Consider the following 15,692-nt stretch of genomic DNA (forward strand, 5'->3'; position numbering starts at 1 on the left):
GGCGGCACAAACCCAAAAGATGCGGCTCCTGCTGCAGGAGGTGGCTTGGCTGAGGGTGGAGCTCCGCAGCGCGAGGAAGGTGAGGGTGCACTTGGGCAAGGAGGTTTGGCTGGGCGGAACTGCTGAGAAAGCCTCCTTGGGCTTGTTGGTGGGCTCGGACGGCTGACCGTGCTGTTTCTCAACCCAGGCAGCATCCAACGTGGCTTCGGAAGTCTCCGTGGAGATGTCTGACTGGGCGCTGCAGAGCACTGGTATGGACACAAGCAGCCCAGCCGTGCTCCCGGCGCTGCTCTCCAAAGCAGCAATGAGGACAGGACTGAAAAATGAGGAGCTGGCAGCGGCCTCACGAGTTGCGTCTGAGCACCGCGTCCTCCTGGTCTGTGGCCTCTTGCAGTCATCTGCCCTCCCTTCCTTCCAGGTGCCACCATCGACACGCAGAGAACTTCCCAGACCTACAGCTGCCAAGGGAAGTGGAGCTGCATGGTTTTACGGCTGTTTCACCCTGCCAACCCTCCTGAGGCTGTTCTGCAGGTATGGCAGCAGAAATCCTCAGTGCTGGCGTCTTGCCTTCCTGGGAAGTTCGTGACTGAGCTCAGAGCACTTCCGAGCTGCAGCAGACCCCACAGACACCCCGGTGCCTGCGCTTCAAACTCCAGGAGCGGTTGTGTTGGCCCCAGCAGTCTCTTATGCTTCATTTCTCTGCTGTTCCCGTTGCAGCCAGATGTTTCCCCAGGGAACTGCTGGCCTTTCCAAGGGCATCAGGGCCAGGTGGTCATCAGGTTGCCAGCACGAGTCCATCTGAGCACCGTCACTGTGCAGCACATCTCCAAGGAAGCCTCTCCCTCTGGGTTCGTCACCAGCGCCCCCAGAGACGTCGCCGTCTTTGTAAGTCTCTGCTGGGCGCTTCTGCCTGGGATTTGGCCCTGTGGCAAAGCCGTGACAGCGACTTTGTGCGTCCTCTGAGGTTTGTTCCCCACTCTCTCCTGAGCCCGGCCGTGCCATGGCACAACACTTCAAGGGCTCTAGAGATTTCCTCTCTCAAGACTTATTCTGGCCAAAGCACCTCAGGGTTCTTCACCAAAACTTCAGGCGGAGACTGAGCTCCAGCCCAACCAGTGCCAGACGAGTGCTGGAGTCCCAGGAGAGGCTGGGAATGGGACGGGGCTGATCCAGCACGTACGTCTCCTCAGTGCTGGGATGAGTCTGAGCTGCTCTCCTTGTGCTTTGCCCCCGAGGGAGTGGATGCGGATGGAGAAGAGGAAACTCTGCTTGGGACGTTCATGTATGACGTGGCGAAAGATCCCATCCAGACCTTCCCTCTGAAGGTACGGTCCACATGCGGGGGAAAGATGCCAGGGAGCAAAGCAGGTTTGCCTGCAAGTCCGCAGCAGGAAGAGCGTGAACGTTTTCTCGCTGGGCACAGGGGCCCACAGCACTTTTGGGAGCTTGTTCCTGTGCAGAAGCGGGGCTGGCGGGGGCAGATCCATTGACTGCACTGTTGCTCTTAACGCCTCTGTTTCCTTTTCCCTCTTCACAGAACGCGCCACTTCGCAGAGCCTTTTCCTATGTCAAATTTTTTGTGAAGAGCAACTGGGGAAACCCGATGTACACCTGCATTTATCGAGTGCAGGTTCACGGGAAGATGGCAAAATCAGAAAGCCTCGGTTGAAACCAGAGAAGAAACAAAGGCAAAAAAATAAAAAATGATGTGTCAGTTCAGATCGGTGTAGAGGATTTGCAAATCCGATTCCTCACCCCATGAACGTTCCTGTTCTTGATCTGGCTAATCTGTGTCAGAGGTTCGTTTGTGTCAGATTGATTAGTGTCGACGTGGAATTTTGAAGTGCTTCTCCACTTGTTATTCTGCCCTCCCCTCGGCACTGGCATTCCAGGGCTGGGCAGGGTTGGAACTCCGTGCTCCTGGCAGCTCTAACAGTGTGTAGGATGGGCAGGGGGTCGGGCAGCTCGCTGATGGGCAAGAGTGTTTCCTGGGGGTTGCTGGAGGATTCCAAGGGGCTCCTGAGAGACGGGGCCGGTGAGTGGGCATCCCAGGATGCAGTTGGGGTTCTGCCATTTCATACCATTTCAACCAGCACAATGGGCTAAAGACAGAAGGGGGGAATTACAGAATGGTGTCGCGGTTGAGACGGAGAAACGACATAAACCAAGTTCTTCCAGGATGAAAGTAGTAGATGCCATTTATTGCCACGAGTGCATTTTTATACAGTTTTACCAATTCATATGTCTCTTCACTATTGGTTACAAGTTACGGCAGTAACATCTCATTGGCTGATTTTGCTATCATCAATGTAACTCTTCTAATCCCTTCTCTCTCACGGGTACACCTTGATACCTCCGGATACTCCTTTACTACCATCTTTCTCTCAGATAGGCCTTAATATCTTCAAGGCTGATCTCTGTTCCCATGCCCTCCATCAGGGAATCCACGGACCCACCGTAGTTCCCCACAATTCCCTCTTTTTGTTTTTGTGCTAAAAAATTGCCTTCATTGTCTGCTGCAGGGCCCTTTGCAGCAGAGAAATCATGCATGGCAACATTAGTAACACAATCACAACAATCATCAAAACAATCAGTCCTGTTCGCTACTGATAACAACCACCCTGAGAGCCCCCAACCACTAAATTTATTTAACCAATCCCATCCATCACCAACTTGCAACTTTTGTACTCCCTCTTTCAGTACTTGTATAGTTTTATGAATTGATTCAAATGATCTGACAAGGTCATATGGCACATACCGTCAAAATCTTCACATCCGTGTCCTTGAGCTAACAACAAAAAGTCTATTGCAGCTCTTTTCTGCAGTGCAGCATGTCTTACAGAATCTACATCTAACAAAAGCCCACTTAAAGCCTTAGAAGTTCTGTTAGTTTGCTTAGCTAGCCAGCATCTTAATTTTTCTAAAGTATTTAAAGCTTGAGCTGTGCCAACACCAGGTACAAGAGATCCTAAAACTCTTAACCCCGATCCCCAAAAATCTACACTACCATCACATTTTGACTCATATATATGCAAAAAGCATTTTTCCTGTCTTACTCTTCTGTGATCTATCGTTATAGATACATTGGGTGTTAAGAGAGTTAATTGTCTCAAACTACACAGTCATCCAACAGCGTTAGAAGGAATTCCTGGCCAGGCTCTGTCTCCACAGATCAAGAATGCACTATACGGGAGTTTTCGGGGTCGCTGTCCCATATTATCAACGGCACCCCTTGGATTCCTCCGCAAGGCATCACACCATTGAGTTTCATTTCTATAGTCACCAAGGGTAGCACGAACATTTTGCAGTTTTATCCATTCATGCTCTTATATATTGTTCTGACACTGCTCACAAAGCAGCTGGATACAAGCGTCCCTGGGCATAGATCCCAGCAATTCCAGATCCTGTGGTTCAATATCTGCTTCCGGGAGGCAATTAATCCAAAGTGCCATGTTGGTATTATTACAGTTTGTTGCGATGCCTCTGCACCGACCACTATTTTGAAACAGTCGTGTGATGCTGCTGTAGTTGTCAAGGGGGATGCCAACCAAGCATGTGTGGAATGGGCTTTCCAGAGATGCCGTAGCTAGGCGTATAGAGTCCTGGCCAGTCGTGTTGGCTAAAGTAATCCACATGTTAGTCTTTGTCTGTGCAGGCATCCAAAACGCAGCAGCTGCAGCAGTCATTGTCAGGAAGATAACACAGGTTTCACATTTCACGCTGGCAACCATTGCAGCCCTTGATCTGTAAAGACACAAGCATAGTCTCTCCCCCAGGTTACCAATTGATGTGGCCTTTTCCATTGACCATTAACTAGTGATTTGAACATAACTAATGTAGGTTCTTTCTGATTTAGCATGTTTTTGGGTCATACTTGTAAGGTGTTTCATCACAGGGGGAATTTGGGCTGCACCACTTAGATATAAGTGATTCATCACATACAACGCTTTTGACAACCAGTTTTGTGGTGTTTCCCCTACTTCTCCCCCTTTTTGTTTAAAAAAAAAATTCAGAATCAGATGCGTGCGTTGGACCTTGACTACGTACTCAGAATCACAAATCAAATTTAGAGGTTCCTCCTTAAAAAGCTTTAAGTGACATAAAGCTGTGCCAAGTTCTACTAATTGTGTTGAACCTTCAATAATTTTTACAGAATGATGCCAATTGTTATCTTCACATCAGACCACTACAGCTTTATGAGACTTCCCTGAACCATCAACAAAAACTGTGCAAGCATATGGGATCAGACCAAACACAAGTATAGTCTGTGACCTGATGTGAAAGACTTGCAGGTTCTGCAGCAGTTTACATTCAGGCATGCCAAAAGCTATACTGTTAAGAAAATCAGCTAGTGCAATTTACAAGGACATAGATTGCAAATAAAAAAAAATCAAAATTAGATTTCACAAATGGCACATATAGGACAAAAGGATCATGGCCTATTAAGACTTGAATTCATTCCCTGCATTTCTTGATCAGAGTAACAATCTGTATATCAGTCTGTTAGCATTCTCGTCATACTGTCCCGCTATAGCCACAGGTTGTTTCTGTGTTGTAGCTATAAATAGACAAATCTGCAAGTCCCATCGAATGCAGTCAGCCTGTAAGGTTGTCATCAATTCATTCATCAAAGTCTCAAACTCCATTTTGGCTGTCATATTTACTGGATATCATTTTCCCTTACCGCATCGAAGTCCTGTTTCAGTTCTATCAACGTCGTGTTGGCTTTACTGAAACATTGGCTGCCAATACTAATGGAAATACAGCATTCGAAATTTCCGTGGAGATTTCTCACTTGTAGCAAGCAGATCTGCACCATCCAAGCAGCTTCTTGGAGGACATGCAACTAAACAGAATTCTCAGCAAACATTATTTGAGCTTACGATTTACTTAACAAATCTTGACCTGAGAGAGGTATAGGCCTTTCTGGCAAATAAGAGAATTCAGTTATTAAAACTTTGTTCGAAATTTGGCATTCCATTGGTTTCAAAAAATGGCCTTTCTTTCTTTCCCATGACCTCAAAAACTAGCACGGTGAATTTACTAAGAAATTTCTTACAACTAGTTACCACAGAATAAGTCCATTTAAAAAAACCCCTTTTTGGTTTAATTTCCCAGCTTCATTAGAAATATGGATCCACTGGCGATGCCTTTAAATTTCACCCTCAGACTCCTTCATGCAGGATTACAGTTCTCCAGCAGTAACATTGCTGGGGGGTGGGCAGGGGGGAAGAAAGCCTCCCTCTCGCCGCCATCTGAGATGGCAAGATCTCCAGCCCAGCATGAAAACAAATCAGCCCAAACTCCACATCAGACCAGCCTGGCTCCACTCCACGCCCAAATTAGTACCAGTCTGAGCCAGAGACGCACTCAGCACTCTGGCCCCCTGTGTACACATGCGCAGGCACGTCGCAAGAAGAGCCAGAGGCCACGAATGCATTGCAAAGAGCAAGTTTTATTTTAGTTACCTCTCTACCGGGGGATCTCCAAAGTCGCACCTGAGCTCCCAGGCAGAGGTGACACAAGGGGGACGCAGGCGCTGGTCAGTTCAGCCCTGCTGGAAGATCACTGCGCCTGCTGAGCTCGCCTGGATTTCAAGGCTTCAGGCTGGTGCAGCCTCCCGCTCTTTCTCACAACAAAGCAAGAATCTCGGACATAGTGATAAGGAGCCTGGAGTTTCTCACAGGCCTATGTTATCTAACACAGAGGTTCTGCTCATCGAGCACACAAGGTCAGTAAAACAATTAGCGTGATGTATGTGCTTTTTCTACAGACAGGTGCAAGTCACTTGAGCGTATTTACATTTAACTAACCTCCTCACCAAATCTCCCGCTACATTCCCATACACCCCCCAAAGCTGAGCGGTGTGAAAAGACCGACTTCAGCAAGGAGGTAAAGTGATGGGCTCTTTCCCCAGATGTGCCAGAACCTAAGAGACGAGACGGAAGCAAAAAGAAACAGCACTGACGACCTCTGATTCAGAGCCGAGAAGCCACGCAGTGCCACAACAAGGATGGATGACAACACTCCAGGGAAAAAAGACAGAGGGAGGGAAATAAAGCCCCCTTTCTCCGCTTAGCAGCGGGCAAACAGGTTTTTCCTTTTTTTTTTTCTTTCTCTTCTTGCTGCAGTTTAGACATAGCCAAGGCCACGCAGGTGGTGTAATCGCTGGTGCTAAGGAGGAGTTGCCGGACTGCTGGGTTACAATGAGCTGAGTTTATCTTGCAGCTTGACACAGGCCTGAAATTTATGTTCAGGCTGTACAGCACAGCCCTGGGATATTTTGCTTTTTTGTTTTCCCGTTTCATTCCAAACATCATACACTTTATATGCAATTCCAGTTAGCTCGGCAATAGCTACATTCCATAGCTCCATCTACCTTTTACAATTTACAGATGTCAAAAACCAGCATATTAAACATCAATCTATTATTCCATTTTCCTAGATCCAAATCAGTTCATATTCTAGCAACTTTTAAATACAACCAAGTTCACATCATAGCATTTAGGTTGGGTTTTTTGTTTTTGTTTGTTTGGTTGGTTTGGTTTTTTGTGGTGTTTTTTTTTTTTTCAATGCGAATCAGAGTTTAACAATTTAAATTCTTTTCTGGTCTCAAAATTATTAGATAACAATAAGAGCAAATGGACTTACAGTACCGTACTTCATCCCATTTTTCCAAAATTCTGCAGAACAACATCCATTTCAATACAGCACTAAAACCCAGAATTCCACATTCAAGTCACATTCAAGTACAATATAGTTTCAAGTTTTCTTTTATCAGAATATTTCCCCAGAAGTTACTCTAATGTGTAAGGATGCATCCTAAGGGGGAGAAAAGTGACATTTTAGTAGCAGAACCGGTTCCCATGTTGTAATTATCTCCCCTAAGAAAATTCTTTTGGTACCAAATATAAATATATAAACTAAAATACTGAGCTCAGATAGGAAAACCAAATACCAAGTTCCAATTTGCAGACGGATCACAGTTGCACTAATTCAAGACAATATCTCAATTTTAGCATTGCACCTGTGGACCGCTTACTGCTCAGCCAGGTAGAGGCGCCGCTGGGTCTCCCTGACAAAACAGCTCAGTGCGCTGGAGCCCAGTCGGCACCTGCCCCCGCACTGCTCTAGCAAGCTGGGCTGGGCAAGGCTTTTATCAGTGTCTCATCTGGCGTGCTACAACTGTTATCCCAAACCCAGGATTCTTTACTTGGTGTGGATACAAAACAGCCAAATTTGGTACACCGTGATGAGACACAGCCTATCGCAGAGTTGTGCAAGTCCAAATGCTGGTATAAAGCCAGCATGGTAGAAAGAAAAGTAACAGCTATTACACACAAAATTTTATGATCACATTCATGCAGTAAAGAACTAAATTACTCATGATCTTCTATATTATCACAAAACGCACATTTTGAGTCCATGGATTCGCATTATTTAACAGTCTGCGAACTCACCATACCACACAACAGACAAAGACCTACTAAAACTGCAACATGCTTAAACAGATACCCACAAAGAAAACAAGCGAACAAGGAAGACATCTATGATTGCTGTGTTATACTTAAAGGTACTTAGAGGTTCTATTGTCTGGCCAGTTTTCCCAATCATTTAACTTCTATAGCAGCCACCACTGATTTCAATATTTCACAAGATCCTCTTTCCTCGTATTTCCAAGTGCTTTCCTATGTTCTAAAACACCTCCCAATGCCAATTTCTTAGGAACACGGCTGAAAACAGTCATTTCTGACCCCACCTCGTAAGTAAGAAACCATGAGAAGGGGGAGAAAGCACAGGGCTGCTTGCAGCGCGAGTGGGAAAAGTGGGGAGAAGGATTTACGGCGCACTTACACAATCAATAGCACAAAAAACCAACTGTAACAACAACCAGTAAAACAATTAACTGACATTCCTGACAAGCTGCTTGATTTTCAGAGAGGCAATGCACAGAAGCACATAATACTTACTGGAAAACTCACAGATAACACGTTGACAGTAAACATTAGCATTCTCTACTGCTAATTTCAACATCAGTGCTTCCTTAGCTTCTAAGTTTTCAACCTGCTTATTGATGGCCTCTTGAAGATGGTCAATAAATTGCATGTAGTTCTCATTGGGACCCTGTTTAATAGTCGTAAATGATTTGGCTGCTTTGTCGGTTTCAGGCACCTTTATCATAGCTTGATATGCAAGGTCTGCTGACTGCCTCGGGATTTCAGAAACTAATCGCGCCTGTGATTGTGGTGTGCCAATTAGTGTCTCTTCCAAGAGTTGGGGGATACCTGCCCCTTTCAACGAATCCCCATCGTTCTGTCCGAAATGATCTATAGCTGTTACATTGCATAGGTCTAATTTTGCTTGAGTCTTTCATGGTTTTTATCTGATCTCGAGGCAACACGTACACATACTCCTTTTCTTTTCCTTTTCAATTTTCAAGAAAATGCTGCGGACCCCCATCCTCACCCGACTCATCAGATAACGCGGACTTGAACGGTGCTGGAGAATCATTAGTAACAGGGGGGTTCGGAACAGTGCACATTTTCTTGGTGTGGTTTTTTTTTTCTCTTTTTTTTTTCCAAATCTAGCCCAGGAAAGCCACCCCCCTCCGCTGTCTCTGCCTGTTCCCGTTGCTCTTTTAATCCTCTCAAAGCCTCTAGCAACAAGTGCCATGTCGTTAACAGTTCAGTTGTTTCTTTGGATCTTTGGGTACTGCTTTGCCCCATAGTAACATCCTTCATAAAGTCAATTCCAGAAGGCTAATACCCTGCTTCTTCAGAAGCAATTTCCATTACCCTCTTCTTTAGATAAGTTCCCTGCCATGTTCCTAGTAGCTCACCTACTCTTGGCGTGGTGTCTTTTCAAGGATTCGGATCTTTGGCAGTTCCCCGCTGCTGCTCTATCAGCTGTACTGGGCTCCATCTCCCCAGCTCGTCATCGGCTGTCACAGCTTCGCCGCTGTCTCTTCTTCATCAGGGATCCTTCTTCATGCAGGATCATGTCGGGGTCACCATATGTCGTGGTTGAGACGGACAAACGACATAGACCAAGTTCTTCCAGGATGAAAGTAGTAGATGCCATTTATTGCCACAAGTGCATTTTTATACAGTTTTACCAATTCCTGTGTCTCTTCACTATTGGTTACAAGTTACAGCAGTAACACCTCATTGGCTAATTTTGCTATCATCAATGTTACTCTTCTACTCCCTTCTTTCTCATGGGTACACGTTAATATCTCCAGATACTCCTTTACTCCCATCTTTCCAAAGGGTAAACCTTAATATCTTCAAGGCTGATCTCTGTTCCCATGCCCTCCATCAGGGAATCCACGGACCCACCGTAGTCCTCCACAGAATGGGGGCAGGGAGCCACCCAGAGAGTGATGGGGAGAGACCAAAAATAGCAATTAGGGGCAAGTGCTGCCATTTCTTGAGCTGTCCCAGGAGCTGCATCCCTGGGACCCTCAAGCGATGTGACCTGGGCCCAATCCTGAACCCTGGTAGAACCACAGAATGTGCTGAGCTGGAAGGGACCCACAAGGATCATCGAGTCCAACCCCTGTCCCTGCACAGGACAACCCCACAGGTCACACCGTGTGTCTGAGGACGTTGTCCAGTCTCTTCTTGAACACTGTCAGGCTTGGGGCTGTGCCACCTCCCTGGGGAGCCTGTTCCAGTGTCCAGCACCATCTGGGTAAAGAACTTTTCCTCATGTCCAAACTGACCCTCCCCTGGCACATCTTCCTGCCATTCCTGGGGTTCTGTCATTGGTCACTAAAGAGAAGAGCTCAGCCCTGCCCCTCCTATTCCCCTGCTGAGGAAGCTTAAGCCGCCATGAGCTCTGCCCTCAGTCTCCTCCAGGCTGAACAAACCCAGGGACTTCAGCTGCTCCTGATACGGCTTCCCCTCCAAACCCTTCACCAACTTCGCAGCCTCTTCTGGACACTGCCCAGTAGCTTTATCTCCTTTTCTCCTGTGTCCCCAGCCCTGCACACAGTGAATGCTCCAGGTGAGGCCGCCCCAGTGCAGAGCAGAGCGGGACAATCCCCTCCCTGTCCGGCTGGCCGTGCTGTGCTGGATGCACCAGGACACGGGTCCCTCTTGGCTCCAGGGACGCTGTTGGGTCATGTTCAACTTGCCATCGACCAGAACCCCCAGGTGTCTCTCTGCAGAGCTGCTCTCCAGGACCTTGTCACCCAGTCTCTCTGTACAGCCAGGGTTGCTCTGTCCCAAGCACAAAATCCGGCACTTGCTCTTATTGAACTTCATGTGGTTGGTGATTGCCCAGTTCTCCCATTTGTCCAGATCCCGGGATAAAAGTCGAGCCTGGTCTATACCTTCTGAGCTATTACACCATTATAGGCTGCCCACATATGTGCTATGGGGAGAGTTCCTATTTGCTAAATCTTATTTCTTTACCATATCCTGGCACAGGTAAGTAGGGGTGGCAGTGCAGTCTCAGGTGTTGGGCTCAGCCTAGAATTACAACAAGCCCACCTAAACTGATGCAGTAGGAAGGGAAACAGAAAAGGAGCTCGGCAAAGGCAGCCGTTAGAGTAGCAGATGAAAGCCGGTCACTGCCGCACACGAGGTGGGAAGGTGTGGGCTGGAGAGCCAGAGGGCTCTGCTGTCAGTGCTGGCAACAGGTCAGCAGCAGCTCCTCCGCAGAGCAGGTAACGTGCATTGGAGTCTTTCCAAAGGCCTTTGAAACTGCTGTGAACTGGGGCCCTGTGACAGTTGTGGTAAGGCCATCAGCCTTGCAGCTCTGCAGCAGTTCAGAGTCACTGAAACACTCTTGGTGGCGGATGCTGTTTGTCGGTTTCATTTTGGGTCTTTTTTATTCATTTTCTTGAGGTACAATTATTTATTTGGAATCAGGTGATGGCACTGGCGCTCATCATCTCTTTCTGGAGCACATCCTGACATCCTTTGTCATTCAGAGCTCTGCCCTCTGCTCCTGAGAGGAGCGATGGCCACAATGGGGAACGACTCTGGTGAGTAGCAGCTTCACCAGCAGCCTCCGACTTTGTGAATCCCCAAAGGCAACGGACGTGTCTGGTGCTCCATCCCTGAATGCTGATGTGCTGACGGCCTGGAGTGAATTCTGGGGCATTTCTCAAGAGCAGCCAGACTTACCAAGGTCTCAATTAGACACAGGGAAATGTGTTTTGTCACTCCCCAACACTATGTACCGAGTTTGAAAGGCGGCGTTGCTCGCAGCAAGATCTGATGTCAGTAGGGTTACTTTCTGTGTCAGGTGCTTGCTTTTTTCATCAAGTTACAGTCAGGAAAAGGGAAGACTTGACCTGGTAATGCAATTCGTGGCTCTAGAGGGAAAAGCATGTTGTCCAAGTCACAGAAATGAGTGGGGGTTGGTCGGACTTTTGGCCAAGCAGGGAGCAGGGGAACATGCTGTTTTCCAAAACTGTTTCTTGAGCAGCAAATTTCAATGGCAGCGTTAGGCTTGCTGCAATGTTTCTGTGTCGGAGGTTAGACCTGGTTGTCCTGGGTGCTCCTGTAGAGAACTCAACTTTTAAAATGTGCTTTCCTGCAGCAATGTCATCTCATCTCTTTTCAAATGTGGTTTCTTGGCAGTCGTCGCTGAGGGAATGGCTCCCCCACAGAGGATCCTCTTTCCCCCAGAGAAGATTTGCATGTCCTGGCAGCACGGCCAAAGAGCTGGAGCAGGACTGCACAACCTGGGCAACACGTGCTTCCTCAACTCCGTCCTGCAGTGCCTGACACACACCCGCTCTCTGGCCAACCACCTGCTCTCTGGGGAGCTCAGCCCGGCCTGTCAGTACTTTTGTGAACATTTCCTTGTACATCTGTTGGGCACTGCCCAAGGGCTCCCAGAATCTGGAGCTGATTCAGGAGAAAAGCAGCACTTCCTTGTCACTGCCCGCAGGGCTGTTCTTTGAACACGTAAACGTAGAAGCCGCTTGTTGTGTCTGGATGTGTTCATCTTCAGAAAGGCACCTCTTCCTGTCCCTGGGTCTGACTCCCCATTCCTGCAAGTCAAACTCCTTTGCTTATTGCACAGAAAACTTCCGTCAGTTCAGCATCCCTCTGAAGAACGTTTTCTGTGCACTAAAATGTCCTGTGCTTGTTGGGACATTGGCACCTTGGGACAAGAGGAGTGGACACCCTTCGTAGAACTTCAAGATCTCCATTAGGTTTCCCATCATTGTGGATATTTTGCTGACCTGTGGAGCTTCCTTCTCTCCCTCTTCAGGCAGCCAGGAAGGCTTCTGCATGATGTGCAGAATGGAAGCGCATGTTAACAAGGTCCGGCATTCCTCAGCCAGTGCCATCGAGCCTTGGGCGGCTGTCAGGGTTCTCACCCTTAAGCCATTTCAGGTACTTTGACATGTTTTATGCTGTTCTTGTAGGAGAGAACTAGTAACTTCTTTCTTAGAAATAGACACGCAGAGAACTTCCCAGACCTACAGCTGCCAAGGGAAGTGGAGCTGCAGGGTTGTATGGCTGTTTCACCCTGCCAACCCTCCTGAGGCTGTTCTGCAGTTATCACAGAATCACAGAAAGGTTGGGGTTGAAAGGAACCTCTGGAGATCATCTAGTCCAACCCACCTGCTAAAGCAGGTACATCTAGAGTAGGGTCACCAGAGCAGACCACACAAGATCGTGTCCAGGTGGGTCTTGAATGTCTGCAGAGAAGGAGACTCCGCAACCTCTCTGGGCAGCCTGTTCCAGTGCTGTGTCACCCTGAGGGTGTAAAGAAGTTTCTCCTCATATTCAGATGGAACGTTCCATTATTCAGCCTGTGCCCGTTGCCCCTCATCCTATCGTTGGGCAGCACTGAAAGGAGTCTGGTCCCTTCCTCTTAACACCCAGCCTTGCGATATTTAGAAACATTGATCGCCTCTGAAATTGTCCAGCTGAACAGACCCAGCTCTCTCAGTCTCTCCTCATGAGAAAGGTGCTCTAGGTTCCTAATCATCTCCATAGTACGCCACTGGACTCCCTCCAGTAATTCCTTGTCCTTCTTAAACTGCAGAGCCCAGAACTGGACCCAGTAACTCCAGATGCAGCCTCACCAGGGCAGGGTAGAGGGGGAGGATTCACCTCCCTTGACCTGCTGGGCCCACTCTTCCTCATTGACCCCAGGTACCATTGGCCTTCTTGGCCACAAGGGCACATTGTTGACTCATGGCCAACCTGTTGTCGACCAGAACTTCCAAGTCCTCCTCTGCAGAGCTGCTTTCCAGCAGGTCCACCCCAACCTGTACTGGTGCCTGGGATTATTCCTCCCCAGGTGCAGGACTCTGCCCATGTTAATCTTCATCAGGTTCTTCTCTGCCGTGTCCTCCAGCCTGTCCAGGTCTCGCTGAATGGCAGCACAGCCTCTGGTGTGTCAGCCTTTCCTTCCGGTTTGGTATTATCAGCAAACTTGCTGAGGGTGCACTCAGTCTCTTCATCCAGGTCATTGATGAACAGCTTGAACAGGACTGGACCAAACACTGACCCCTGGGGAGCCCCACTAACTACAGGCCTCCAACCAGACTCTGCACTGTTGATCACAACCCTCTGAGCTCTGCCGTCCAGCCAGTTCATGACCCATCTCACCGTGCACTCAACCAGCCCGCACTTCCTGAGCTTGTCTATGAGGAGGTTGTGAGAGATGGTGTCAAAAGCCTTGCTGAAGTCAAGGTAGACAACGTCCACTGCTCTCCTCTACCCAGCCAATCATACCATCACAGAAAGCCTTAAGGTTGCTCAAACATGATTTCCCTTTGGTGAACCCATGCTGACTGCTCCTGATAACCTTCTTTTCCTCCACATGCTTGGAGATGACGTCCAGAATGAGCTGTTCCATCATCATCCCAGGGATGGAAGTAAGTCTGACTGGCCTGTAGTTTCCTGGGTCTTGCCCTTTTTGAAGACTGGAGTGACGGTGGCTTTCTTCCAGTCCCCAGGCACTTCTCCGGTTCTCCAAGACCTTTCAAAGATGATGGAGAGTGGGTTCGCTATAACACCTGCCAACTCTCTCAGCACTTGTGGGTGCATCCCATCAGGGCCCATGGATTTGTAGATGTCCAGCTTGTCTAAACAATCCCTAACCTGATCTTCCTCAACCAAGGGTCTGGGATACCTGAGGGCTTGTCTTAGCAGTAAAGACGGAACAGACAAAGGTGTTCAGTAGCTCTACCTTCTCTGTATCATCCATCCATCACCAGGGCACCCTCCTCATTCAGCAGCAGACCTACATTTTCCCCAGCCTTCCTTTTGCTGCTGATGTACTTGAAGGAGCCCTTCTTGTTGTGCTTGACATCCCTGGCCAGATTTACTTCCAGTTGGAGCTTGGTCTTCCTCACCACATCCCTGCACACTCTAACAGCCTCCTTGTATTCCTCCCAGGTGGTCTGTCCCTTTTTCCACATTACATAAACCTCCTTCCTCCACCTGAGTTTTGACAGGAGCTCCTTACTCATCCATGCTGGCCTCTTACTCCCTTTACTTGATTTCTTCCTCATAGGATGCATCCGTCTTGAGCTTGGAGGAAGGGATGTTTGAATATTAGCCAGCTCTCTTGGACCCTTCCTACCTTCTGGAGCCCGGTCCCGTGGGATTCTTCCAAGCAGGACCTTGAAGAGGCCAAATTTCGCCCTGCTGAAGTCCATGGTTTTAGTCCTACTTCTTGTCCTGCTTCTTCCACACAGGATCCTGAACTCCACCATCTCATGGTCGCTGCAGCTGAGGTTGCCCCCAACCATGACATCTCCAAACCAGTTCTTCTTGGTTTTTTAGGACAAGGTCCAGCAGCACACCTCTCCTTGTTGGCTCCTCCACCACCTGTGTCAAGAAGTTGTCATCAATGATCTGTAGGAACCTCCTGGACTGTGTATGCTCAGCTGTGTTGCCCACCCAGCAGACATCGGGGTGACTGAAGTCTCCCATGAGAACCAGTGCATGTGACTGTGAGGCTACTTCCAACTGTCTGTAGAAAGCCTCATCAACTTCCTCCTCCTGATCACATGGCCTGTAGTAAACACCCACAGCAGTGTCCTCCTTGTTAGCTTGTCCCTTACCATCAGGTCACCATCAATATAACCCATGAGCACAAAATGGAGGCAGTTGTGATACCTAAAATCAGCAATTAGTAATAAAATAAGTTAATAAGAATAAGGCTCATAGACTTTAGGCACTTACTGAGATAATAAAATAAGGTTCATAGATATTAGGTGTTAGGCACTTATTAGGCGTTGAGTCACAGGAATGGTATTTGTTGAGATAAGCAGGAGAAGGTTAGGAGACAGTGCCCTTGCTCTCAGAAGATAAAGTAGCGAGACCAGCGCAGAGTCCAGCTTGAGTCCGGTTCACACTGTCTTTGTGGTTACGAGCCAAAAACCAAAGGGAATGCGCCTGCCCAGGACTAGCCCAGACCAAACCCCGTGAGGGTGCTTGACGTGTGTCGTTAAAATGGAATGCTTGCTTTTAAAACCTTAAACCCTGGTTTTAGAAGCTTCTCCAATTTGCCAATTTTACGGTATCACTTGGAGCTGTGAGGTCACTGTCAGTATAACCAATGAGCACACAGCGGTGGCAGTAGAGGGTGTGAGGTCACTGTCAGTGTAATCAATGAGCACACAGCGGTGGCAGTAGAGGGTGTGAGGTCACTGTCAGTGTAACCAATGAGCACACAGCGGTGGCAGTAGAGGTGTGAGGTCACTG

Source organism: Caloenas nicobarica, chromosome 29, assembly GCF_036013445.1.
Source record: "Caloenas nicobarica isolate bCalNic1 chromosome 29, bCalNic1.hap1, whole genome shotgun sequence".
Classification (NCBI taxonomy): Eukaryota; Metazoa; Chordata; class Aves; order Columbiformes; family Columbidae; genus Caloenas; species Caloenas nicobarica.